Consider the following 27769-nt stretch of genomic DNA (forward strand, 5'->3'; position numbering starts at 1 on the left):
AAAAAAAAAAAAAAAAAAAAAAAAAAAAAAAAAAAAAAAAAAAAAAAAAAAAGAGAGAGAGAGAGAAAAGAAAGTCTTCAGTCCACAAACAAGCCAAATCTTTTTGACATTACCTTTTACAGGAAGAGCTGTAACTTTCGTACTTCAATGAATTGCTTTTCCAATTTGAAAAACAATTTGTGCAGCTGGTACCCCCCAGAAAGACAAAGCTGGTGGAAAAATCTGATCATTACTGGTAATTCTTGTCCAACTTACTGATCTAGTGCAAATCAGGCTCATGGCTGATTCAGGAAATCACAGAGCCTGATTATTTCTGCATGCATAAGCCCCAGCTTGTGTCTCAATATACATGTACAAACATTAATTCCAAACAAGTAGGATGCACGTGTTTTGAAAACCTGATGTTCATAAACTGTTTCCTGAAGCAAAATATTATACCTGACGTAAAACAATTAACAAAATCTTAATTTCATATTGATCAAAATTCAGTATGAATGAGTTTCCATTCAATTGAGCAATACATAGCAGAGAGAAAATTTTAATACAGTAGTAAGTGTACCATTAACTTCTGTTGTAAAAAAATACATATATTCTCAAAAGTCAGTGTAGTTTATAATATAATAAATTTTTCAGACTGGCTTTATCCTTCCCCATATTCTGTTTCCCTAATTTTAAGAATTACAATAGTAATTTGTAATTTATGTAGTACATCTCTTGAAACTAATGAATATTTGTATCAAACCAACTGTATTTGCATAAGGGAAAATACGAATGGAAATCTTTCAAAGCACTTTACATACTCAGTCCATTAGTATATTGCATGTTCCTTCTTATAGTCAGAAAGAAAATTCATGCATCACAACTATGAAGTAGAAATTCTTATTTCATCTCAATCAACAGTTTCATGTTCTTCGTTTTCAGTCTCACCACTACAGTTTGTTTAGCCAGCGTAGGAATTTAATTATGTATTCCAGAGAATACTGTATTTTCCAGTACTAACTAAATACAAGTCTTAGTTGCTACTACCTTCAATACTGTATAGCTGTATAAACCTTGTGAAATTAATGTAACAGTCTAGCAAATCAAAGTAGCAACATTTTCCACCTACTTTGCACATCTTTGCACACATTTAAATGATTATAAAGGTACTGAGCTGTGAAGAATCTGGTTATTAGTCTTTAAAAATCAATATTTTTATCAATAAAAATTAATATGTAATCATCACTTCTGAGGATATCTAAGTCATCTCATCTACCAGAGATGTGTGAATACTTAATGTGCAATAGGAAGAAGTGAAGCATCTATAATTAAGGAAAAGGTCAACGCTGTAAGAAATCTAAATTCTCTTCAGTCTCTGGGACAAGAATTAAAGGACAGAAAACATAGAGGAAGTTTCAAATCCAAGACATCATAACTGATTAACTTATGGTAGGTATTGTAGTGACTACTAATGAGTTCAGAATGATAAGGAGTGCAGAATATGAAGAACAGTTTGCATAGGGCTTCAGATGGGTAGGGCCTAGACACAAGTGGCTACAGCTTCACTGATTTCAGTATTATGACACTTCACTGGTATTGGGGGGAAATTCAAGAGAAGTGATTTTCAGTCATCAATAATGAATTTCCATGTCTTTGTATTTCAGTCAGTGGTTATTAGTACAGAGACAGATGAGCCTGCAATATGTGCAAGTACTCAGTTTTAATCTGTAACTCCTGAAAATTAAACTGCAAACCTCAAAGTCACCTTTTCCCTTGAAATAACCTGCAAAAAATATTTTAAAATATTCTCTTTCTCTTTTCTTTTCTTTTTTTCTTTTTCTTTTTTTTTTTTAACTGCAGCAACCTGAAGCTCTTGGTGGATGATAGTATGATAATAATGGCAGCACACAGGCATTGTACTTCATACCCATGCAGGGAATAAAATAAAAGGTTTGGTAAAGGACTTCAAATAAATCATAAATGGGGCATCTCTTGGATGTCATCATCAAATAGGAAATGACCCAATTTTGCAGATGGGCAAACCTCATGCATTTTTTGATGAGAGGACAAAAACCATCTAGTAACTTTCCATAAGGAAGCTCACTCAGCAAGTTCCTTCTTCTCAACCATAAACCCTTCCTATGAAATAGGCAAGAGGCAGAAATGAGTGTGTAAATCCCTATCTGCATTTTATCTAATGATTATTTAATTTCAAATGAACAATCAGACCCTGAAAAATTAACAAATAGTCCCAGAAGCAAGTCTCAGAACTTCCTAAATACCTTGATCATTGTAGTACAGACATCTCTCTGGCTCAGTGATCTCTAGAATAATGCAACTGTAATAAGAAGCATCAGACACTTGACTAGCCTGAATAAGACAGTCTCTTGGAGGTTAGATATGCAGGTTGAACCTTCCAATATAAAGAAAGTATTTAATTAAGATCTTTAATTTCCTGGACAGAAAACCTAACTACTGACCATCTAGACTAAGAGGACAGCAATATTTTTTAAGAGAATAAAATGGCACTTCTGTTCTTCAAAAGGGTACAAGTAACCATAAAATACAAGTACACAAACAGTAGAGCTTCCTAGTTATTGAATTCATATAGATGTTTCCTAGTAACCCCAGAATAGGAATTCTTTTCAAATATACTTATGGTTTCAGTGTTTCTAGCTAGACAGTCAACTTCTACTCTCTATCAAATACTGAGAGAATAGGTACTATATTCAGGACTACTAATTTCACTTCCAAATTGCCAAGTCTTAGTGAGTCTAGTTGTAAGTAACCTGCCCACATTTGACACAGAAGAGGACAAAGCACTAAATCCCAGGCTACAATCTGTTACCTTGTCCCCCCCCTTTTTCTGTAAATCTCATTTTGTAGTAACTAGAAAGTCCCATTCCAAACTCAGTGAGACATTTCTTTAATTTATACAGTCTTACTATAAATCTACATAACATAGGCATTAATACTATCTTACTAAGAATTTTTAATGAATAAAGTTTTTTTTTCCCCACAATCTTAATGCAGAATCACACAGCGATATTGTTTAAATTGAATTTATCATCTTTAGTTTTGTATGCCTATGGCTATGTGGCTAGATTAGTACACTCTTGAACTTCTTCAAAATTTCAACGTCTTCCATCCAGATTTAAAACCTGTAACTTTGCATTTAAATCCTGGACCTTAAGCTCTATGAATACTGCATTTGTTGTGGTCTACATTACCTAATGCCCCCAAAAATTTAGGGCTAAATTTTTATGCAAAAATATCCTCTAGTTGTGCTGTATTCATGGGAAAATCAATCCAGAGACCAAATGTATGTAAACAAACTAGTCTATCAAGGCTAGCAAATGACCACTTCCAGAAATTTCCTTTCCAGTCTGCCAACAGATGTAGAACAAAACAGACAAGATCTTCTTTCTCGTTGTTTAGGAGAAAAACTCCATGAAGTGAAAAATGAAAAGGTTACTCATTTATAAAATGTTCATTATGTGAACAGACCCAAAGGTCTCTGATGATGAATAGCTCATTATTTGATCTCATTACCCTGGCATGTACATCCACTGAGTATGACTGGAAACTGAGAACTTCCTGCCCACAAGCAGACAGACTGTGTGGTGAAGATATAGCACATGCTCCAATACATGTACATTATCAAGGACCTCTAAGAATGCAGTATGAAAAATAGGTTGAGTCAAAACCCACAAAACTAATTCCCTGAAATGACAGTGAAGAACAATGGACAAATTCTCTTTACTTAGCCAAAATAGTGTGTACTGACTGGGCTTTGTATATACATGTGTATAAACACATGTATTTACATGTGTATGAAATTGTGCACATTCATTAGATTGGAAGTTGTTGTTAGTCCTGTAAAAATTACCTGTCATGTAAACAGGCTCATCATGATGAACAGAATGATGGAAATGCAAATTTAACATGTCTGAAGGTATAAACCAAGCTCCAAGCTGTATAGTATCTCCCAAAATACACAGCCTAATTGTAAGCTTTCATATTTTGATTTCATAAGGTCAGTGTATATTTTGCAATATGTTTCAGCACYTCAGACTGCTAAAAGCAGACACATTCATCCTTCAACTCTGTTCTAAGAGATTATATGAAGGCACTTCCTTGGAAGTTTTTTTTTTTTTTTTTTTTTAATATCATGAGATTCCTCCTGATGTTCTACTCTGCACAAATTTCTTCCTTAGCTTCTTCTTAACAGATGACTCCTACCATGTTCCTCAAGCCTCTGTATTTACACTGCTACAAGACTGTTGTTCCTGTACACTGCCACTCCAGAATCCATGCAGCAATCAGACAAGCCTAAATTTATGCTTACGTGTATCACAGGGATGGATCCCTTTATTTAGCAAGCCTCATGGAAAAAACAAAAGAAAAAAAAAGTATTTTTTCCTTTATATGAATAGTGGCACTAAAACTCATTAAGTGAAGAACTAGGACATGACATCAACCATTATCAGGAAGTAGTTAGCTTAACTATGTGAAATGAACATCAATTAAATCTTTGTACCCAGAAACACAGAAAGAGGTTCTAGTTATTTCAAGGTTGCACACACATATACATGTACATACTAAATAATGAAGAAATAATAAGCAAGATTCAGCAAAAAGACAACTGAGGCTACCATTTTGATATGGCAGCAAACAGTAAACATTTTCTGCTTAGCCTCGTTTGAATTGCAGTAAAAGGCTCTAATGATAATTACCATTTTTTTTCTTCTATTTCTAGCAAAACACTTGACACTGAATTCCTGTTCTTGCAGAAAACTGGCATGTCACAAATGTGGAATTATCTTTCAGTTACATAATGGTCTATTTTCCAATGATGTAAAAATATGGTAATTATCACTAAACATCTATTCATTAAATGAAAAATGTTTCTTCATTGTACGTTAAAAATGAAAAAAAACTATACGTCATTAGCTTCACTTAGTTGCCAAGCTTTTTATTAATAAATGGCCTTATAACAAAACAATCCCTGATACCATGCCATTCCATCCTACTTCTGCGTTCTAATTAGTATCAGAAAAATAGAGTAAGCCACCCTGTCTGTATTAAAATATAGCTATTTCTGCTCCTCTGATTCCAGCTCATGATGAGGTCTGCCTCTGTTGTCTTTTCTTATCCCAATCACCCTGTCCATGCTTTGGAGAGTAGAACACTATCAAATTTGACATTGCTGCAGGCCCCTTAACAGAGCAGAACATCAGCGAGAAAATGATTGTGTATGGTCTCTGAATTGAATATATTCCTACAGCCTCAGCTCTGAAGTGAAATTATCATGTTTAACTCACTCTCTTCACCAACTAAAATACAAAAGCCATTCTGAGTAGCTGGAGGGCTAGCTGAGAGCTCCACTTGGCAAGCACCAGGATATGCTTGCATACTCCAATGTGTCAGGATTACTGACAATATAAACATAAGTTTTAATAATAGAATTATTGTTTATAGGAGAGAGGCCAGTGATTTCTTTCATGGGATAAAATTCACAAATATTATCAACTTGTAACGCAGTTCAATTGAACCTCTGAAGGGAAAAAAAAGTTTCTCTTTTTCATGAAGCTTGGCTAAATACAAAGAAGCCTTTGACACGTGTTAACTGAATTTTTCTTCTTAGTTCTTCTGATTTTTTTCAGCTGAAGTGATTTTTCTTTTTCCTTTTTAAAATGTCTGCTCATGCCTCCAGGAGGAAATAAGTAAGTTAAAGAGAAGATTAAAATACTTATCAGCTTTTCACAAAACATTGTAAAAGAAGTTTTAGCTACACAGTATGACTGACCTTTGTAAACATCTCAGGACAACACTCCAACACTTGCTCTCTTTTCCAGTCCTTTTATTCCACTCTTTGCAGCTTCTCAGCAGGAACTTCTGGTTCAGTCATGAATTTAAAGAAGTGGTAAAGCACATGAAATACTTTTTACAGAAAAGCTGCCATTATGGACCAAGAGGAAGATACAGCTCCTGAAATGGAAATGGGAACATGTTAATGCTTAAATTCAAGAACCTCTGCCTTCGATGTCTTTACTTGTTTACAACAGTCAGAATAGTACTGACAGGATTAGTCATTATTTAATGTGTCTAGAACTTAAGATAAAAATCCTCAAACCAGCAGAAGAATAAATATTGTAGTCTAGAGTATGTATGTTTGAGAGATCAACTGGCTGCAGATCTCCTTTACCAGCATGTCCATCAGAAAAGAACTGAAAATTTTATCCACCTCAGCTTTACCTACTACCCATTCTCTGCCTCTTTAATTAAATAGCACAATAATCAAACTGTGCTCTTAAACCAGAATAATGTATTTCTTCATTGAGCTTTTCAGTAGTGCTTACCACCACAGTATATGTGTGTTACAAAAAAAAGTGTGAATTTATCCTGAGGATTTCTGAAAAGGACATTGACAGTATCCCCTTTTCACAGACCAGCACCCAAGTGTGGAGACACTAGAAGAGAAATACAAGCATGGGATGCACAGAGTGCAACAGGCAAAACAATCTCGACTCGGGTAATTTTATGCCATTTGCTGCCAATTAATACAAACTTTTGATCACCAATTTTGATATTGAGAAAAGGAAACAATTCAATGCTTGGGCAACATCTTTCCTCTTCTTTCCCCAAGCTCAGCTTCCGGCAGACACCTCTGCTTCCCCACTTCTTGTCCCTATTCCCCTGGCTTTTCCCATTACACTCAGTCCACCCCCATCCCCTCATAAGGCCATGGGTGAGGCAGGAGGTTGGGGGCTCTGGCGCCACATTTTACTTCTGCTGTGCCATGCTCCTCGCTCATTTACCTCACCTCCAATGTGGGTCACCCACTGCAGTCTCTCGGGGGTGCGCAGGGTGCTGCCCTTTCCTAAACACGCGGGGGCAGAGGCGCCCAGCGCTCCCCAGACTGGCCGCGCTCCCCCCACCCCTGCTAGGGTGGGCTGGGAGCTGGCTGCGACCAGCTGGAACTGGCTGGAACCGGCTGCCACGGGCCGCGTGGTTCGCGGGCTCCAGCACCCCGGGAAGAAGAGCRGTGCCTCCTCCAGCACACCCGCACGACCCTCCCGCTCTCGCCCAGTGAGGTCCCAGGCCCCTCAGCCCAGTTCAGACCAGCACCATGGACCCAGGTGACTGGTCCCTCCGGCTGGGTGCCCGACAGCTGCGGACAGAGGTCCTCCCGCCCACCCGAGGGGCTGCTGTCTGTCAAAACAGTTGGAAGTACTGACTGATCCCAAATGCAGAAGCGTTCGCACAATTAATTATTCCAGAAGCAAGGAAAGTTAATAATGTTCAACGACCGTATATGGGACAGCCGCTAATAAGTATGGACATAATGCTGCTAAGCAAACAGTACATTACATTAAAACCTTCTTGCAGTATTAGAATATATTTTCTAAAACAGAAAATACACAGCTGCGAATATATGCCAAAGATTAAAAATAATCCAAAATTTACAAAGTTACCTTCCAAATTAAGGCAGCCCCTTCCTGTAGCTCTACCTTTCAGCAACGAAGGGCTTAGATCTAGTAGCAAGCTACCATGGCGTAACATGTCACCTTGCGCCAGCTGATCCAGGTAACACGTACAGAGCCTTCAACAGCAAGCGTGGATCAATCTTCTACATCCAGTCGCTTCGCAGTCGTTGTGGACGAAAGGAGGCACACAAAATTACCATGGATTAGTTGACTGATGAAACTAGTTACTTTCTGGTTATGTGGCTCTGTGTTTGATCCTTTGGTTGTCGAGAAAATGAAGTCTGCTTTTTTTCTCTTTCCAGTTATGTAAGATTACAATGTAGTGTTTAATTAGAAACTCATTTTTGATTCCTCTGTGAATACTCATGTCAAAATAATACAAATTTCAATCATATTACAGTCTGTTTATTATTTGGAAGGCACTACACAGAATCTGTAGAAGATACTTATTCAAAATACAGTAAGTACTATCCTCACATAATATTCGGCTATTAAAATATAATARCAAAGAGTAAAACTAAAGAACTTTGTATTAATGCAGATTTTCAGCTGCCATAATCATCCCTGTTACAGTCCTTTATTACATTCTTTTTCGCCTGAAATTTCTCCACAAAAGAGTATCTTCCTCAAAGATAAAACATCTGAAATTATATTACAGCAAAATTCACCTCTTAATAGATATCATAAAAAGCAGTAATTTCCTTTGCATTTGGCTGGAGTTAAAATATGAGAGTTCATTCAAAGCTTACAGAAGTCCATCAAAAATCTGCCTGAGACTTCATCAGAGAGTGTACTTTGGATCCGGACTGTGGAGCCTGGCAGTATGTCAGGTAAGAGGCAGAAGACAACAATAAATCTTTTAACAATAAATCTATATTGCTCAGTAGAGAAATAACTCTGTGAAAAAAACTTCAGTTATCACTTAGAACTGGCAACTAATTGTCTGCAGACTGTCTGCCCATTTATTGCTAGTACCGACAAGGCTGATGTACTGCATTTAGAATTTACTGGCTGCTGAGAAGAGGATTCAGTCCCTTACTTCCTTGCCTAATGTATTGAAGACCCATACATTACAATTTGTGTTGCGTTCTTTCAAAGGACAAGCAAATATTCTCAATATATCAGAGTTTCTACAGAGTGATTTGAGGCTTGCTCTGCTTTCTTGGGATTAAGCTTTCTGTGTTTGTGAGCTCCCAGAGTTGACATGGGGACCCAATGAAATGGATAGTCACAAATATCCAACTTCTTTCTACTAAACCAACCATGYCATATGGTAGTGTTCATGACATAGTAACAAATTCTAGGTCGGTGACTGCTTAATAAGGACTGTATCTTGCTTGAAGGGGTTGACTTTCCTATATCCAGCACTGATTCTAGTATTGTTTTCTCCACTTTTTTGATTGAACGATTCAGCAGAAAGAAAAACATTTTAAAGACCATGTTTCATTCATTCCTTTTCTGATCACATGAGTTTTTAAGTATATACACCAACTATCTTTAGTCCTGTGGTTTCTTGCAGATAAGGAATTGCATGCATAGCATTGACCAAAGTTAACAAAAGTATCATTACATTCCTCAGTAAAAGAAATGAACCTGTTGCAGAAACAGAAAACCAAAATGTAGTAGATTAACCAAAATGTAGATTATGAAGTGTTTGGTGTGCTGGAAACATTTTCACTAACTCATTTAGGAAAGTGGTTGATGATTTCTAAAGTATATTTTTCTTCAAAATTATAGAATTTCATCCTAAGTAGGTTAAAGATGAATAAATTTAGACTATCCAGGGAGACAACTGTGCTGGAAGCATTCTGCCAAGCGGGCTGGAAGGAAATGAAGAAAAACTACTTTTCATCTTATGTCTTCTTGAAGTTGTACAAGAAATGACATGGTGCACACAGAGTCTAGAGAAAGAGCTTGCATATTGCTAGCAGGATTTATAAAAATGCATATTTGAATAATAATGCTTTGAATTTCACAATCTTTGCTTCCAATTTTCTATGTATAATACATTTCACCCAATAAATATATCTATTTGGAAAATCCACTTAACTGGGATGTCTCCAAGAGAACCAATTCAACCTCATGATTGTGAATGGCAGCAAATTTTTAGCTGGGACAAAATTAACATAAATGTTGCTTAAGAGAAGTGCACTTGCCCTGTGACAAGTGATTAAGTGGTGCTTAATTTGATACTGAATAGAAGTGAAACTCTTATGTCTGATCTAATGATAAAGTTGCCAAGTTAAAAAGGGGAGGGAGTAGAAGGAATACAGATGAAATGCAATGAATCTATCCATTTCCATACATCCTTTCTAGAGAAATACTCGTATCTCTTTTCAGAACCTTGAAATAAGTATGAACAAACAAAAATCAAAACCTTTTTAAAACTCTAAAAACAATTTCAGTACCATATGGAGGTGAGATGCCTTTTATTTTGGAAATAGTATGTGCATCAAAGTCAGGAAGATTAGAGTGAGCTATAAAACCATCAGTTTTAAACAAGGCTATTTTAACACTATGATTCAAGGAAAGGAGAAAGTCCATGAACAAAACAAACTTTTAATAAAATTACACTCCTAATGCAGGAAGGAGTCCTTGCCTGTAAAGAAGTGAATTTCTCCAAGGGACAGATAATTTCAAGTTTCATTAACTGAATCCAGTTAACAGAAGAAGGAAAAATTGCTGACATCCTTTGGGGTTTTTCTCCTTTTCTGTTGTCTGAAAAAAAGAATCCTAATACTTACAAGCTTTGTCCAGGTTTGGAGTAACCTCACTGATCTCTAACAAAGCACACAAAAGGAAAACCCATTCAAAAGATCAGCGCCATCTTTTTCATACAATGGGATGCAGAAGATACATCCATATTTTTAGATCTTAATAAATTCACAATGTAATATTATGCATCTCACAATCAGAAAATGCCTCCCTCCCACCAAAGGTCAATAAAATAAACACAGCTGAAATACCAAAACTTCAGGATGCCACAAGGAGAAAGGAGGAACAGTCAAGGACATTGTCAATGCCCCAAAAAGACAACAGAAATGAAAGAAGGAGCAGAATTCCTTCTAGGACCCAGATTTCTCAATTGCACTCCAGCAAAACTTCTCAAGTGCTCTTCAGAGCACTTAGGTGTCTAGCACCACTAGATTGAGAAATTTCTCAGTTTGAGTTTGTGCGTTACTACAGTGCACAGTTATCTCATTTTGAGTTAGCCAATATTTAGCTTTCCAGAGGACAAAGAAAAAAGAACAGAAACAAAAACACTAAAGCAACAAAAAACTAAATTATGTATGTGCAATAATATATTTCTATATATACAACCTAAAGCAGAAGGGACAACTGGCCTAGTAGGAGTAAGTTACAGTGACACAAACATCCTACATTCAAGTCCCCGTACAACAACTACTTAAATGTTTCCTGAGTGTGATGTACTGGATGAGATCACAGATTTTTCTGCCTCTAAGTTGTCTGCTACAAGGACAGAAAACTTCTGCCTATCAACTATCTGTAATTTAGAAGTATTATTTAACTAAAAAGTCATAGTTATGTGCTTTGGATATGCCTTCAGTTGAAATATTAGTGCACTTGCATGTTTGTATGACAATGTGTGCATATTTATGTGTATGTGCAGTCACTCACTCCAGTAATCCCCCCTTTTCAACCTTATTACAATGTTTTCAAAGTTGAAGAATTATTTAGCAACACAATTCTTATGGAAATTAGTGAGGTTCATGAACCTATAGGGAACACTAAAACTGGTTTACTAGGGAATACATAAATAAAATATAGTAATTAACAATGTCTACCCACACACTTCAAGTTATTTCAGTTGAAATTGTGAGCTTTTTGGTTTATTTTAAGGTTTGGGGTATTTCAAATACAATAACATGATAAGCACTGAGTTTTTTTTTTTTTTTTTTTTTTGCGCCTTGGTCCTTTGCATTACAATCAGAATTGAATACTTTGTTCTTTCTTTGAACTACCCATCTCTGCTCTAAATCATAGAACAAAAGCTGCTTTAGTCTTTCATTTCTAGCTAGTAACAAACACTTCCAAGAATAAATAAACACTAAGAAACAGCAATAATGATGACATTTTCTCCTTTTTGCCTCAAGAAAGGACATCCTACTTTGTTAGATAAGGTCTGAGAAACTGAACTAATAAACATTTTGCAAACAAATGATACCGTACAGAGATATAGCCAATCACATTGTATTTGAATGTTCAATAGCACTGAATCACTTGGGTTTCGAGAAATTTTTGTTTGCATCTTATTCATCTTATTTCTGATGATCAATCTGGATCATTTCAAATGCAACATTTAAAGTTTGTCACTTTTTCAGAAAACTTGAGAAGATTTTTTAAATACATAGATTTGATTCAAACTATTTTTTCTTTAAGAATGGAAACATTACCTATGTTTTTTGCTAAACAAGTCGCTTCAAACTTTATTATTTGTTTCTGTTTTTCCCACATTCCAGTACGGAGATGTATAGCTCATCAGTTTAGTGATATGATGGGTTTATTTCTAACAAATTCCTAATAAAGAATGGTCCATTGAAAAAAAAAAATCCTGCATTTAAACAGAATACCCCAGACCCAGTTACCATACTCATTGCACTGAGCTAAACAAATACCAATTCAAGTATCAAGGCTATACATCTACACACTTAAAGGACTAAGATTATTTAAAAGGTGACCTTAAGCTTAGGAGTTAAAACCACCAGCTCTAGTTGCTCATCTTAACTAAAACAGAAGATTTGTAAATGTAGTGAAAAGACTACAAAATATATAACTGTTTAGACGAACTTTAGTTATACTCTAGATATGTTTACCCTTTTTGTCTTCTGTAAGGAAAGCATACAATAGGGGACAAGTATATCTCATCCAATTTACGTTTCTCCCATGTGGGAATAAACAAAAATAATAAATAATAATACAACTAGTAATAAATGTTACCTATGTTTCTTAGCACATCAGAAAGTTTTTCAGAGGTAAGCAATCCAAATGGCCATCTAAAAACCTAAAACACAGAAAACAGGACAAATGAAATCACACTTGTCCACAGTTTATGAAGTTGCTGAAGATCTGGAGAGGGTACAGAAAAGAGACTTAAAAATAATTTCAGATATCGGGAAAATGCCAATGAGGTAAGCTGAATGGTATCTATGAGAAAATTAAATCAACATCTAACTATAGTATATTAGTATGATCACAGAAGAAATTTTTTTTTTTTTTTTTTTTNTTTTTTTTTTTTTTTTTTTTGTTAATTGACATAGGTAATGACTGAAAACAGGCTAAATGGAAAATTACCTGGAAAAAGGAAATTGCTGAATAAAGGCAAACATACGCAAAAGTTTGAAAAAAGATGCACTTCCTTTTCATTTATATGGCCAAACAACTATTTAAACAAGGTATCAGTGAATATGAAGGCTTCCGCATCCTGAAGTTTTCAGATAAAGAATGGATGCTTTTTAAAAAGGATTTATCTAATTTACTGCAAGCTATGGGGCTTAATATTACAGGTGATGCTAACCAGGCACTCAGACAAATGATCTAACTGTTCCCTAGAGTCTTAAAATACATGAGTCTATAGGCCTCACCTGTCATCCTTTCAGTCACCACTGTGTCACCTTGCTTCTCTAAGACACACAAAAGAAAACAATCCTTGAACTGTAAATTCAGGGAAACAAATTCTCTTCAGCTCTTATGAAAGTACTAGATTGATGTATTGTGTACACTCTCAGTTTATTTTCTTAAGAATGCTGCACATCTATTTTTTGAAAAAAAATCTTTTTTGCCATAGAGCACATGCTATGCTGAAATATTAATAGCATATGTCCATGAATGTGGACATACTAATAAATATAATGGATTCTTTAACATTTTAAATTTTAACATTTAACATTTTAAATTCAGTAATTGCAATTTATAATATAGATTAAATCCTGTAGTGCAGAACATTTAATTTCTTTACAAATATATAGGCTAATAATATGAATTTAAGCTTTCAACTACTATCCACGGTATATTATGCAGGGGTACATTTTGTGTTGCTTTCATGTCCTTGACTTTCGCTGTTTATTTTTTACCCTATGATTTATGTAGCAGCTTTGCCAGAAGAGGTAGTGTATTCTATTGCATTCTTAGCCTCATTATTAGTAATGGATTCATTTTCAGTTTCATCACTAAAAACAGTTCATTATCTGCAAAGACAAAATTATCTTCATATACATTCTTAAGTAATTGATTCCCTCTATTTATATGCTGAAGAGAAAGCTCACTCACTCAAATTGGGAATTAAAACCCTTCTTCTTCTCCTTTCCCTTTCTTCCATACAACAGTGGCATAAAAGAACTGCTATTTCCACAGATAATATAAAAATATTCAGTGATAAAACCAGCTTAGTTACTCCCCAATTATGTGGAGAAGAGAGTTTTTTAAAGATACAGTTTGACTAAACAAAATGGACACCATCTTCCATCCTAAAAGAACTCTTATGAAACATCACTGTAAATATTCTGTTTATTAGTACTTCTAAGTGTTAATATTTATCACTATCATTCTTTTTTCATGAACCTCCTCTAAGAATACTTGATCTTTTAGCAGCACAGAATACAATTAAAGATTAACAGTAGTATTACTATTTACAGAGTAAACTTGAGATCTCCTTATCTTACTGAAGAAGGGGAGGAGAAACTGCAAGTTGAAGTATCCCAAGCATTTTCAATAAAGTAGAAGGTATTATCTTCTTTCAGATTTTAATTTTGATTTATTTAATTAATATCTGGAGTGGAGAAATGGGCATACAAATTGATTTTGTTTTATGTTCATTTTTAGGCCCACAGATGATACAGTTTATTCTACATCAATTTGCTTTTTAAGTAATTTACCTCTGAGTATTTCTGAATGTGTATCACTTCATATATATTTCTTCATTGAATTTATAATCATAACAAAATATAATAAAATATCTGTATCTCTACATAGATAGCATAGTTAGAAAGCAGCTAGGCCTAAGAAAATTCTTCTCTCAGTTGATCTGGACACTCATATGAACCCAAGGAAATGTCCTTTCCATTAAAAGTAGGAAATATTTTTACTTTCATTATTAAATCTACTCAGTAAAATTCATTTTTCATTTTCTGCATTTCTCAAATAAGTGGTCTGCATGATCTTTCAATGAATACTTTCATTCTGTGATCCAAAAACCAAGCAAAACTGACTTTTTTTTTTTTCTTTTCCCCTCAAACCTGTATGGACCTAATTATTGCATGAAACCACAATATTATTTTACAGAACAGAAAAAGTCAAGGACAACATTTAGACTCTACTGTGGCAGCAAGATACTAAAGTAATGTACTACAACTTGTTTCTCAGCACTACTATGTTTAGCTGATTATCACGACTATCTCAAAGTACAGAACAGATGAATTTAGAAATAAATCCAGAAAGCCTTCGCTCCAGATTGCTCAGACCATGGGGCCTTTTGGAACACACCATAAATTCCTCATCCTTTCCTTTTAAAAAAAAATCCCATTAAAGGAAGGAAATGCAGGAAGGTCTCCTTTTGCAAGCGGAGGAATGCAAATTACCATTGGCAAGACGTCAAGTCTTGGTTCAGTAAGATGATGAACTGTAATACAAGTAAACCCCTAGAAACTTACTTACAATACACGTACATTGTCCTATTCTAATTTTATTGCTCATATGTTTATAGCTAAACTTATTCTTAAATCTTTTCATTGGATTAGAATCACAGTGATCAAAACCTTGAAAGTTCAAGCTCTAAAAGCCTCTGTACATTCAAGATGGAAGGACATGTTTTCATATGAAAACTACTGACATATGTAGCTACCTTGCCCCTTATTCTTGTATTTCCAGCATTTCAGGAATACGATACCTTTCCATTGAGCGTGAATGCCATGTAAGTCAACACAGAAGCTCAGCTGAAATTCGACTGGTATTTCATGAGAGGAAAAGTACACAGAAAGAATACACAGTAATAGCTAGTGAGAATGGTTTGATTTGAGGAAAGGTAAAAGGTATTTTGGCAAGAACAGATACTGTACAGAAGGAACAGAGAAGAAACATATTCACATTGTTTTAAACAGGAAAGTTTTCAGCCCCTAATTATTTGGTTCAATTTGCCCAATTGCTAGACAATTCTACAAGGGAAGGCCTCACAGACAAGTAATAAGATGTATTATTCACTGCTAGGAATTGAAACTCATTCCCTCCTGGTAAAAGCTTATGTTCAGCTTAGATCCTCAGCAGTAGATCTTGGTGCAGTATTGGTCATGTATTATCTGGGCTCAGTCATGCACCACACAACATTTAGTATCTTAGGAGAAATTTGTATCATTATGCTCTGAAATAACTCTCAGATGACCATTCCAATTCCTCACCTATTCCATACACCTGTCAATTTAGTTCCATTATACCTCTTTGTCTACTTATGTTAAACACTAGAAAAGTGAATTATTTCAAATTCATAAAAAGAATAAGACCACATTATGTAAATATTTTTCTGTATCAATGAGCAGCTTGCAAACACATTTTCCTGTAGGAATTGTTAATATATTTTTTAAAGTACCTTGAATAATTTTCATCATCAGTTATGGAAGTTCACATTTAGTATGAAGGCAATATGAGATACAGAATAATCTGAGGTAATTTCAATACTAAAGAAGTATCAGTTACAATCACAAGCAGCTTGCTTGTGATTGCTGTTTTAAAACAATCACTGTCAGAATGTTCTTTTATTTTCTTCTGAGGAAGCAAGGCTTTTGAAGATGCCTAGTTACAATCAGTAGTTCCAATTATACTGAAGTAATTAGCATTTTTGTAATCCATAATATTTGAGTCACTCTTTTAAAAGAGAAAAGCACACACCTAGCTTTTCAGAAAGTAAACTCAGATGTTTTTCTCCAAGATAAAGAAATGCCTAAATATTACTTGAATAAATTGCTTGCAAAAAGCAAGAAATTAGAACGTATTGACTCAATCTCACTATGCATTACCATATAAAGAAATTATTTAAAAATAGTAAAAAACATATAAATGAGAGTTTTTTTCCCCTCCTTTTGTAAAACACAGGCCATGTACTTTTCAAAATCAGTACGACACAGGGAGGTTGCTGAGACTTCTGAAGAAAATAGAGTGAAAAGGAGACTTAGGAACATAAAGAAGAAAACAAAATTTACAGGAATGAGAGAGAGAAAGCTATGTAACAGTGGAAGACAAGAACAAAGTCTGTGCAAGTAGAAACTAGGAATGCTAGAAAGGAAGACAGATTGGGAAAGAAGTAAAGGCAGAACAAGCAAAAGCATGAGAACAAAAATACTTAGTGCTTGGAAGCTTTTGGTATATAATCCTAAATCCCTTTCTCCATATTTGTGAAGTTACCTGTAACTTCCTTCAACTCCCCCTCCTTAAGTAAGTTTCTAGTTTCTGTGCTACTAGGAGAACATAGTTACAGTTAGAAAAATGAAACAACGGGGGGTGTGAATTGTCCCATAATGGAATTTAATCTAACAATTTTCACTATCTCTAACTTTTTACTTAGTTGTTTCAGGACTTTCATTTTTTCCCCTTTCAAAATGTCAACAGAGCATCTTTATGAACAGTATATATTCTTCTTTCAAACAGTATTTGTGCTCCTGTGTGTCTTCAGTATTTACATACAGTGCTCCAAAATATCTGTTAAATCAGGCAGCAAAGACAAATGTAACGTAAGTTATGACCAGAACATGACTGAGGGATACTAAAATTTATGATGATGATTTGTGAAGACGGGGTAGTCAAGATAAGTCAAAATAAAAGCATGGGAGAGTATAGAAGAGCGAGCAAGAAACGGGCGTAAATTGAAAAGGAATACAAGAAAAAGGAAAGCAGCAAAGATGTAAAATGTTAAGATTTAACTATTGTATTATTGAAAGGATTGATAAAATGTCATTCTGAATCACTAAAAATTTACCTACGTCAAATTAAATGCTAGGGGAAGTAACAACCACCCCAACAGGGATAGAACAAATTTATACCACATGAATTGAGAATCAGGTCTCACAGCTGAATTCCTGCAAGACAAGTTGATGCCTAGTGTTAGAACAGGATTAATTTAATTCCTCTACAGCTCAAAGTATTTGTTTTCCCAAGGAAAGGTGCATCTCAGACATACCTTTGTCCAAGGACAAAAAAAGTTTTAGAATTGATTATCTGAAGTTCAAATGTATGAAACAGAATATTCAGTCATTTTAATTTTGTAGGGAAGTCAGGAATTGGAAGAATTATCAGCAGCTAATACTCTTAAAATAATTTTTGCTTTAATTAAGAACTGTAAGGACTGTTCTTAAAATCAGAGGTGTTGCTTCTGTGCAGTGACTAGTTCAGGATTGTCGTCTTCTTTTTTTAAGAAATGTAAGTTTCTAAAAATGTGAGGGAAGCTTGTTAGTCCATCAACAATCATTTTGGCAAGATACACTGCATCTTTAACAAGCATGAAAAACAACATCCTTTCACTTGTCATACCTTTAGCCTTTCTCTTATTCATACAGCCATTGATTTAGCACTAAACAATTAGGATAATGCATACATAAAAAATGCAAAAGAATTTCCCATATATATTTGATATTAATAATAAAAATATTATTATATATTGAATTAATAATAAAAAGAAATAAAACTCTATTAACAGCAAATATTTGCTGAAAGCACCGAAGTAATTAAAAATGATCCTGGCTAATACAATACTGATGAGAATACTTCATTACTGCAAAATGAACAGTAGACTTTTGCTGAAGACAATGGCCCAAGTTATCTTTATTATTCATACCTGTGACATAACTGAATATTGAGCAATTATCTCAATTATTCTAAAGAGTTTAGGAATCAAAAGATTAATCCCAATTCTCTTGAAGTGCTTCAAACAGTTGTATATATTTAAAGGCATTTAAGGAACTTTAAAAATTAGACAGGGAAAAAAAAAACTTCTGATCTCAACAGACATGATTTTATACCTGGTAATTCCTATTAGAGGAATTAGAAAAGTTTTTTTTTTTTTTTTTCCCTTCATTTCATTCTGCCTATGATTAATTTACTACTTTTTTGTTAAAAAAAAATCAAATAATAAAAATGTAGTGCAGGTTTTTATTTCATAAACTTGGAATTATAGTTAAGTCACAGAATGCATGATAACAAAAAGTGTTAAAGTATTATCTGATCTTTTGTTGTCTTTGTTTATACATGGTAATTCCTATTAGAGGAATTAGAAAAGTTTTTATATTTTTTTTTTTTTTTTTCCCCTTCATTTCATTCTGCCTATGATTAATTTACTACTTTTTTGTTAAAAAAAAATCAAATAATAAAAATGTAGTGCAGGTTTTTATTTCATAAACTTGGAATTATAGTTAAGTCACAGAATGCATGATAAAAATAATTAAGTTTTATAAGTTTGTATGTATATATTAAAAACATATGAGCTTTTCCTAATATTGGTGAGAAGTATTTAACAGGCATATTACTGTCAAAATAAATAAAAATTTACATGTTCACGAGTTTCAATAAAAATGTTAAATTCACCAAATTCTAATTGGATTTACCATAATTATGATTCTAAATCATTTCTCAGAAGAAGAATTTCATGATAAAAATCTTGTTTTAAACCTATTTTTACATAATCTACCATTTTGTCCTGTATAATCAAAAGAAGAAAATCGATTTCTTAAATCATGTTAAATATTTTAAGTATAGATATTCATAAATTTCCAAGACTGAAAAGCTGTACTAAAATTCTTCAAAAAATTAATCAGTTCCAGTACCCTCTAAGCCTACACACTCAAACACCACTTATAAATAATGTCAGCATCCAAGTATTTTATTAAATATCTTGATCAGATATACAAAAGAAGCCATCTATAGAAGTCAGGCTAATTACTGTTCTTGTGCTATTTCAGCTCAAGCCTAAGCATTTTCTTTGATTCATCTAGTGCTTTGTAAGAGAGTGTTTCACGAATTATCATACATTAATCTTTTCTAGATTAATCTCCCTTTGTTTTATAACAGAAATTAATTATTTTTATCCCACTGTTGTTGATGGGAGTCATATCCACAGTTCCATACCTCTCAAGAGACGTTAATCATGAGAGCATAGTCTGAAATTTAAAAAAAAAAAGAAGTGCAAGAGGAAAAAAAAAATGCCCACTAGTCTAAACTGCAAGCAAATGCTGAGAAAAAATAATAGCGACAGTTCTTTTATATTCATATTATATATATATATACACACACATAAAGAATAAATATATATGTGTGTGTTTATGTATAAATATATATACATATATTTTTCCCTCATATACCATGAAGGAACTTGCGAATATGCTAGACTATCATGCCGCATTGACTGACACCAATCCTCACTCCTACTAGTGTAATTTGTTATCTAAAATCACATTCGATTTACTGAGTGTTAAATATTGATAAAGTGGAGGACATAAAATGGGGGGAAAATGATTTTTTATCATTTTATCCAGCAACTATGCAATACTGTGGGTATCAAAAAAGGCAAAATAATTTCCTTTGTAGAAGAGAATTCCTCACTTTTTCCTATTTATGTCCTCATTGTAATATTAGTACTCATTAGTACTTAATTAGTACTCATCTGGAGTACTGTGTCCAGTTCTGGGCTCCCCAGGACAAGACAGACATGGAGCTACTGGAGAGAGTCCAGCGTAGGGCTACAAAGATGATCAGAGGGCTGGAGCACCTGCCCTATGAGGAACGGCTGCGAGAGCTGGGCCTGTTCAGCCTGGGGAAGAGCAGCCTGAGGGGGGATCTTATCAATGTGTATAAGTACCTGAAGGGAGGGTGTCAAGGGGACGACGGGGACAAACTCTTTTCAGTTGCCCCGTGTGACAGGACAAGAGGCAATGGGCAGAAATTGAAGCACAGGAAGTTCTGCCTGMMYGTGAGGGGGAATTTCTTCCCTGTGAGAGTGACGGAGCACTGGAGCAGGTTGCCCAGAGAGGTTGTGGAGTCTCCTTCTCTGGAGATCTTCAAGGCCCGTCTGGATGCAGCCCTCCCTAACATGCTCTAGGTGACCCTGCTTAGCAGGGAGGTTGAACTAGATGATTTCCAGAGGTCCCCAACCTTTCTGATTCTGTGATTCTGTAATATATGACTATTATGATTAACAATAAAATGAGCTGTCATAAGCTATTTGTAGGTTTTTAAAAAGAATAAGAGGAAAAATAAAATTTGGCAAGCATAATTAAAAGTTAAAATTTTAATGGAAAAAAACATCCTTGAAGTCTGTATTTAATCCCTGGTGAAATAATTGGCTGCCTTAAAAAAATAATTAACAACAACAAATCAAAAAAAACACAACCTGGAAATCAGAATTAAAAGCTAAAATCCCCAAAAAATCAAGTTTCAAGTATATATGTGATTAAAAGATTTTTAATAAAAAATGCTATCTTCAAGCAAGGCTTGCTATAGCAACTTACATAGTGAAAGAAAAATAAACATAGAAGTACCTAAATTAATGTAGAAGTATCTAAATTAATATCTAATTAATTGCATAAATTAAGTTACAAGATCAAATCCAATACAAGATCAAAAGGGTACATTTACCTCCCTCAGGCCTCTGCTGAAAAGCACAGCATGGTATTTTTGGTATCTGAAGTATTTAAGTACCTGAAGGGTGGGTGTCAAGAGGATGAGGCTAAACTCTTTTCACTTGTCCCAGGCAAATGGATAGGAGGCAATGGGCAGAAATTGAAGAGCAAGAAGTTCTGCCTGACCGTGAGGGGGAATTTCTTCCCTGTGAGAGTGACRGAGCACTGGAGCAGGTTGCCCAGAGAGGTTGTGGAGTCTCCTTCTCTGGAGATCTTCAAGACCCGCCTGGATGCAACCCTGTCTAACATGCTCTAGGTGACCCTGCTGAGCAGGGAGGTTGGACTAGATGATCTCCAGAGGTCCCTCCCAACCTTATCTATTCTGTGATTCTGAGGTATTTCTGTTGGCTGCAGTTCAGAGCCCTCCTGGGTGAAGTGCTCACGTGTGTCCAGGCAAGCAGTCACCTACCATTGTGGGGGCAGCAGGAAGAGAAAGGCTGGCATCCCTGTTAACACCTGTAATATTTGCAAGTCACCTCTTCCTCGCCACATAATTTTTATGAAATGAAGGGCTAGGCACTTAAACCAATCTTTACATAAGGTTTTCTTTCACTGTGTACATACCCATGTAGAGTACTGGAAACTGATGCTAAGGAATTGCATATCATTTCAGACACAAATGAAGGCAATGGAATTTAAATCTAAAATAGAATGAGAACTAGATGTAGAATTTAGAGCTTAAATTTAGATCTATTAAGTCCACAGAAAATACAATCCTGGTCCTAAGGACATTTATTGAAAACAAGTGTGAAGCAAATAGAATTATGATAATAGCATATGGGGATTATTGTCCAAAAAAAAACAACAAAACAAAACAAAAAACAACAACAACAAAAAAAAAAACTTGTAAAGAGAACTGACGACCACAAACTGGAAATTAGAATAACATTGCAATTGAAAAATTAGACAGTGAACCAAGTCAGACTGGGCCTGTGTTCTTCTAAGCTCTAATGAGGTCTAAAGTTAGACTGAGGTCCATATCTAACATTTAATTGCTTGGGCTTCATCTCTGAAATTATTTTTAACCAAAACATTTATTGTAATAAAAAGAGGTAAGAATCAGAATTGAATTTAAAACAAAAGGGTCAATTTAGCTATGAAAGTATTGAACACAGCACAAATTTGCATGCCATGTAATACCTCAGAAACAAGTGGAGTGCATAATAAACATGAACTAATTTTGTATAGCTTAAAATGAATATTTGTAAACATGTTTAAAATTGACATTTGTTTTTATGTATTTGAAACAGAATAGTTACATTTGTGCAGTATTCTACTCAATGTAATCAATCTTCCTGCACAGATACCACTAACTCAGTATTTCTACACCAAACTCATTGGATTTAAAGCAATATCTTTATATATTACATATTGGTTTAATCAAAAGTTTGTTACTTCTTTCTAATGGAATAGCATTACATTTATATTTGATGTTAGGTTTAAAGAATGCACAGTATATTTCTTGTTATCTCCTTATCACTTCTACTTTCCTCTTAAGGAGGCTACTTCACTTCCTTCCTTTCCCCCCCCCCCTTTCTTTCTCCTTCTCTGAAGTCATTTCCTCTATCCCCTTTCTCTCTCTCTTTCTCTCTCTTCTTTTCCTCATTACTTGGCTCCCAAATGTTCAGTTTGTTCTTTCATCTCTCTTTTTTCCCCATTCCTGTTCAGCTTCGTCTGTTTCAGTGGACATATCCACTCGGAGTTTCCTATTGCATTCACATCTTCTTTCACTAGCTAGGGTCTTCCAGCAAATGGGTAAGCTAGATTTACAGATGTGGAAAGCATAAAGTTTCAAAGGCTAAAGGCAAATGATAAGGAGATGTTTGAGATTTAGTGGCTTTGCATGTACAAAATTTCAGCAGAGAAATCAGTTTTCAATTTGATATGCACAACACACAAGCTTGATCAAAGAAACTTATTAGCAAGTCTCCTTAAGAAAGTTTCAGCAGCTATGGAACAATTTCTCTTTTTAACCTGAAGATGTAAAAAGCAAAGCTAGTTTTCTCCCTAATGAGGACAGGAGCTGTTGGATTAAACGATTAATTTACTACTTAAGCCTCACTGACATTTCCTCACTACACATCTTGACAACCTTCTCTGTAAACTTAACATACCTTCACAAGTTCCCCCTAGAGACGAGCCTTATCATGATGGGAAGCAAGAAGAGAATATCAACAACAGAAGAATTACACTAAAATCTCCACTACATACAGCAAGAAGCCTAGCTACAGCCCAAGCCAATCTGGTCAGCAGCGCCTCAACACTTCAAAACAAAGCACTGAAATATGATACTCCTGAGCCTTTTCTTGTTAATTATGGGTCTTAATGCCTTTTGCAGTCACTCAGAAAAACAAACCTGTAATTTATGATGTTAAATATTTTCCCTGTCTCATTTTTCTTAGGACTTGTCTACAGGAGAAAAGCAAAAGAGATTGCAAAAGTCAAAAAAAAAAAAAAAAAAAAAAAAGAATTAAATAAAAAATTTGGTAAAGACACTCTAGGTTATTGTTCTCTGTGTATCTCCTTCTTCTTCCCTTAGTCCAACTTGCTGTTGACATAAGCCTTTTATAAAAATGATTGACATAATCTGTACAAAATACAGCATGAGAGTTATCAACTATTTATACCTGGGATTCAAACCATTCCTTCAGACACTGTAATATAACAGCAGTTATTAAAACAGGGGTAACACAATCTAACTTGCACTATTTGTAAACAGCACTCAGCAGCCTTTATTCTGATTGTTTATGAAAATCAAGGCTTGTAAAGCAAGCATACAGCTAAGCATCTTTTCAATTAAAAGCAAATATCTACTATCTGATTCTTATTACAGTCAAAAATCGCATTTAGGTGTGAAAGCCACTGTACAAAGAGTTTATTTGAAATAAGCAATGCAAATATAAAGCAAAGAGAAATATAGAGAAATTAAGAAAAACAAGAAATGAGATGGCAATAAAAATGTTAAAGTCATTACGTTTCAAAACAATTTCAATTTTAAGAGAACAAATTTTAAAAAAAGAAAATGGAAGATTTGAGGAAAATAATCCAGGTAAGATGGAAGTAGAGAGCTGCTATGCAGTAAAACTGAAATGAAGAAACATTTACCTTTCCTTTATCTTTTTACTTTGCTAACTATGTTCAAAATCCTTAGATTGATACTACAAGTTTTATTTTTCTCTGTGGCATACACCAAACTAGTCTGAAAGGCTGATGTTTAATCTGAACAATAAAATAGGAAAAAAAAATAAGCAAGGCATGCAATCTACTTCCTTCTATTTTCCCATTTTACCTTTACTTTTTGCTAATTGATCTGTCTTAGTGAGTTCTTTTAGCCACTTTAGAATGTGCAACATCTGGAGTATTGTATGCAGCCACATTAAAAATATGTAACGTATGGCACCTGTTATATCTTTTTCAAGCATGTGTAGGTGTAAAGCAGATATATATAAATGTGTATCACATACTTGAGGGCTGAAAAATTTTATTTCAGTTTTAGTAAGTCAACATTCCTAGTTCCTACAAGAGAAATGAGAAATTGCAGCTTCAGAAAATTGCAGGTATTTAAACCTTACCACTAAAGTCAGTAGCAAAACTCCTACTGAGGTCACTATGACCAAAAATTAATCTAAGACAGCAATTAAAATATAATTATTTTTAAACCAAAAAAATAGAAAAGGCTCGCAGATGTTGCTATAGTACTGTACTTAGTGGAAGACTCTGCAGTAAGGACTCTTAATCAGGATTTTCTAACCTAAATAAAATTAAAATTCCTAAGGTTCAAGAGAACACATACTACAATCCATATGTCAAGGCACAGGTTTGTTTAATAACACAAACATGAGATCTGGCAACATTTACCGTAATTAGCCAAATATCGGATACCTCACCAGCAGCTCGTTCAGTCATACAGTCTGTGTACCTTGGTAATAAGGGACCGCCTCCTTTTTTTTTTTTTTTTAAGATAAATTCTGACTACAGCTCAATTAAATCCAAAGTTTTTGCCTTGTTTTCCTTTGTTATTAGTCTTTTTGAATAGCAGGGCACAAGCATCAATCTCTTTCAGCTATACAGTGGCTGATGCTGTTTGATAATTTTGCTAACTGTAAGCATAAGCTGAAGCATTGCAATAGTAAACTCATGCAACAGCAAAAAGAAGATTTGCTATTTTGCTATTTACTTCACATCTTAATAAAAAAAAACGTATACTGCTTTTGTATTTTATGTAACTGCAAACTTTCTGAAAAAGATTTAGGTATCTACATTTTACTATCTTAAGACAAATRTTTACTCATGTGAGACTAAGGTTTACGAGTTCAGTGTTCCTCAAAAAAGTGACAATTAGTATTTGATGTATTATGTAATAGTATAACAACATCACGGCATATATTGCTCAGAATGCAAATTATTAAACAAATTGTTCCAATTTTTTTTAATAATGCTAATAAAAATAATTGRTTATATGATGAAATCCTCCAAAAATAGTAAATAAGGTTAGCAATACAATGGCTAATAAAGGAGCCATATAACATTATAGATATGGTACAGCACCATGGACAAATCCAGTCAAGAGTCAGCTACCAGATCTTGATTGTCTCCAAAGCATCCGATCGAAGCCGTCTGATGAAACATTTTCCTAATGCATATCCTTTATTTGAACTGAATATTGAAAATTCAGATTTGGAGAGCCTTTCAAACAGCGCACTTCAAGAGATATCTATAGTTGTTACATTAAAAGAGAACCCTGAGTACCACACTGTCACTTAATACAGTCCTTGTCAAAGCAAGAGAACAAGACAACCATCCTTTATTCCAAATACACAGGCAAGATCATGCACTTGCAATGTTGCTTTTCTTTAGCTACACCACAGCACACAACCGATAGTATTTGCAGTTCTGTGCTGTAAGAATGGCGACTTGTGAATCTAATCTTCTTGCAATTCACTTCCAAGTCCAATTCTGCGCTATCTCATTAAGAGTTTGTATAGTTTGGATGAACTATATAAGGAAATGACTAGTCTGATTATTAATTTGACTGATAGCACCCGACAGCTTTTTGGAAAAGAAGTGAATTCCGCCTGTTTGAGTGGACTTGCCAGCCCAGTTTAGTATGCAGTCCTAAAGTTCATACAAGCACAAAGCACCTCAAAGATTAAACAGCCTATTCTTACTAAAATCTAATCTTGTGAATTGTCATCATATTCTTCATCAAATGGGTGAGGTATTGAAACTGTAGTCCATAAAACATTGCAGGGATGCTTCTGCTATTATAGTTCTCTATACAGTATAGAGCACTATAGTGTAGTAGATTGACCTTTTCAGTATTTCAGGATTCGTTTTAACTGTGTTTCCATCCAATGCCTATTTTTTACTAAAAGGGGAGTGTAAAAGAAGGTAAGGAGAAAAGAAATGCTCAAATGACCAAAATTCAGACTAGTCAAAAGGTTGAAGTGTGCAATCAGATGGACAGAGTACATTTGTCATGGACATGATATATAAGGTATGCCTTAACAAACTGTTTTTGCAAATCCACAGAGCTGGGAAGTGATGGAGACAGCAAGTCTTGCACAGGCAAGACAGTGCTGCCTCCTGCATTAACTCCCCCATTCTGACTAAGATTAAGGGCACATGCGCACATAAACATCATGCTGCGGTTATGGCAACAGAGGGGACAAGATGACCACCAGGACCYTCTACGCCCACCAGACCCATTTAGAGAAATTTCTGAATGATGCAGTATGCATGCTCAATGAAACTCCACCTAATGGGAGGACCTCAGAAAACAAGAAGCTATAAAAGGCACAAGACAAGGCAGGTCACTGTCGGCCCAACATCCAGGAACCTCGAGTCAGGGACAACGCAGGACAMGACATCGCTGGAACCTGACTAAAAGAACTATTAGAAAGCATAAATAAACCAATACATTCAGATAAAGATGGACTGGCTACCTTGATGTCAGTGGTGCTCATAAAAAAACAACAGATCTAAACAAATCAAAAAACCCCACCCTCATCTGGGGCAAAGTCAAGAGAGAATAAAGAAAAGTAAGGAAATTAATAGAAAATAATAGAATTCCATAGAGAATATACTGGAAGAATACATTTCTGATTTAGATTTTTTTTAATTAAAAACAAAAAAGCTTGGTTGATAAGACATATGTTGGAATAATAGACTTATATATGAGTCATTGAACCTGGTTGGACAGATGTATACAGCTGACAAAAAAGAAAAAAGAATCAATATTATATATTTTACAGTGAGTATTTTTAAACTACAAAAAAATGGTAACTGAACTTTATAAGGGTGTGTGTGTACATATATATATATATATGTGTGTACACACAGTGTATTTTGGTATCCAAATTTCTCAGGGATTTGATGTGTGCAATTCCATATCTATCAGGAATGGCGAAGTTTGTGAAAAAATCAAGAATCAAGAACTCCTTAAAGAGGTAACTTCTTGCCTGCTCAGTAATGCAAACTTGTTTGATTTTAAATATAGCCAAATGCAGAGTTAAAAACATTAGAAGAATTTTTATATCTTATGTTCATAATTTAACCCTGCAAACCTGATGATTTTATCTTGCAACATAGCCAACAAAGAGACGTCATAATCATCTGTTCCACAGGAGT

Source organism: Rhea americana, unplaced genomic scaffold (genome assembly GCF_003343005.1).
Source record: "Rhea americana isolate MKP2758 unplaced genomic scaffold, rheAme1 scaffold_113, whole genome shotgun sequence".
Classification (NCBI taxonomy): domain Eukaryota; kingdom Metazoa; phylum Chordata; class Aves; order Rheiformes; family Rheidae; genus Rhea; species Rhea americana.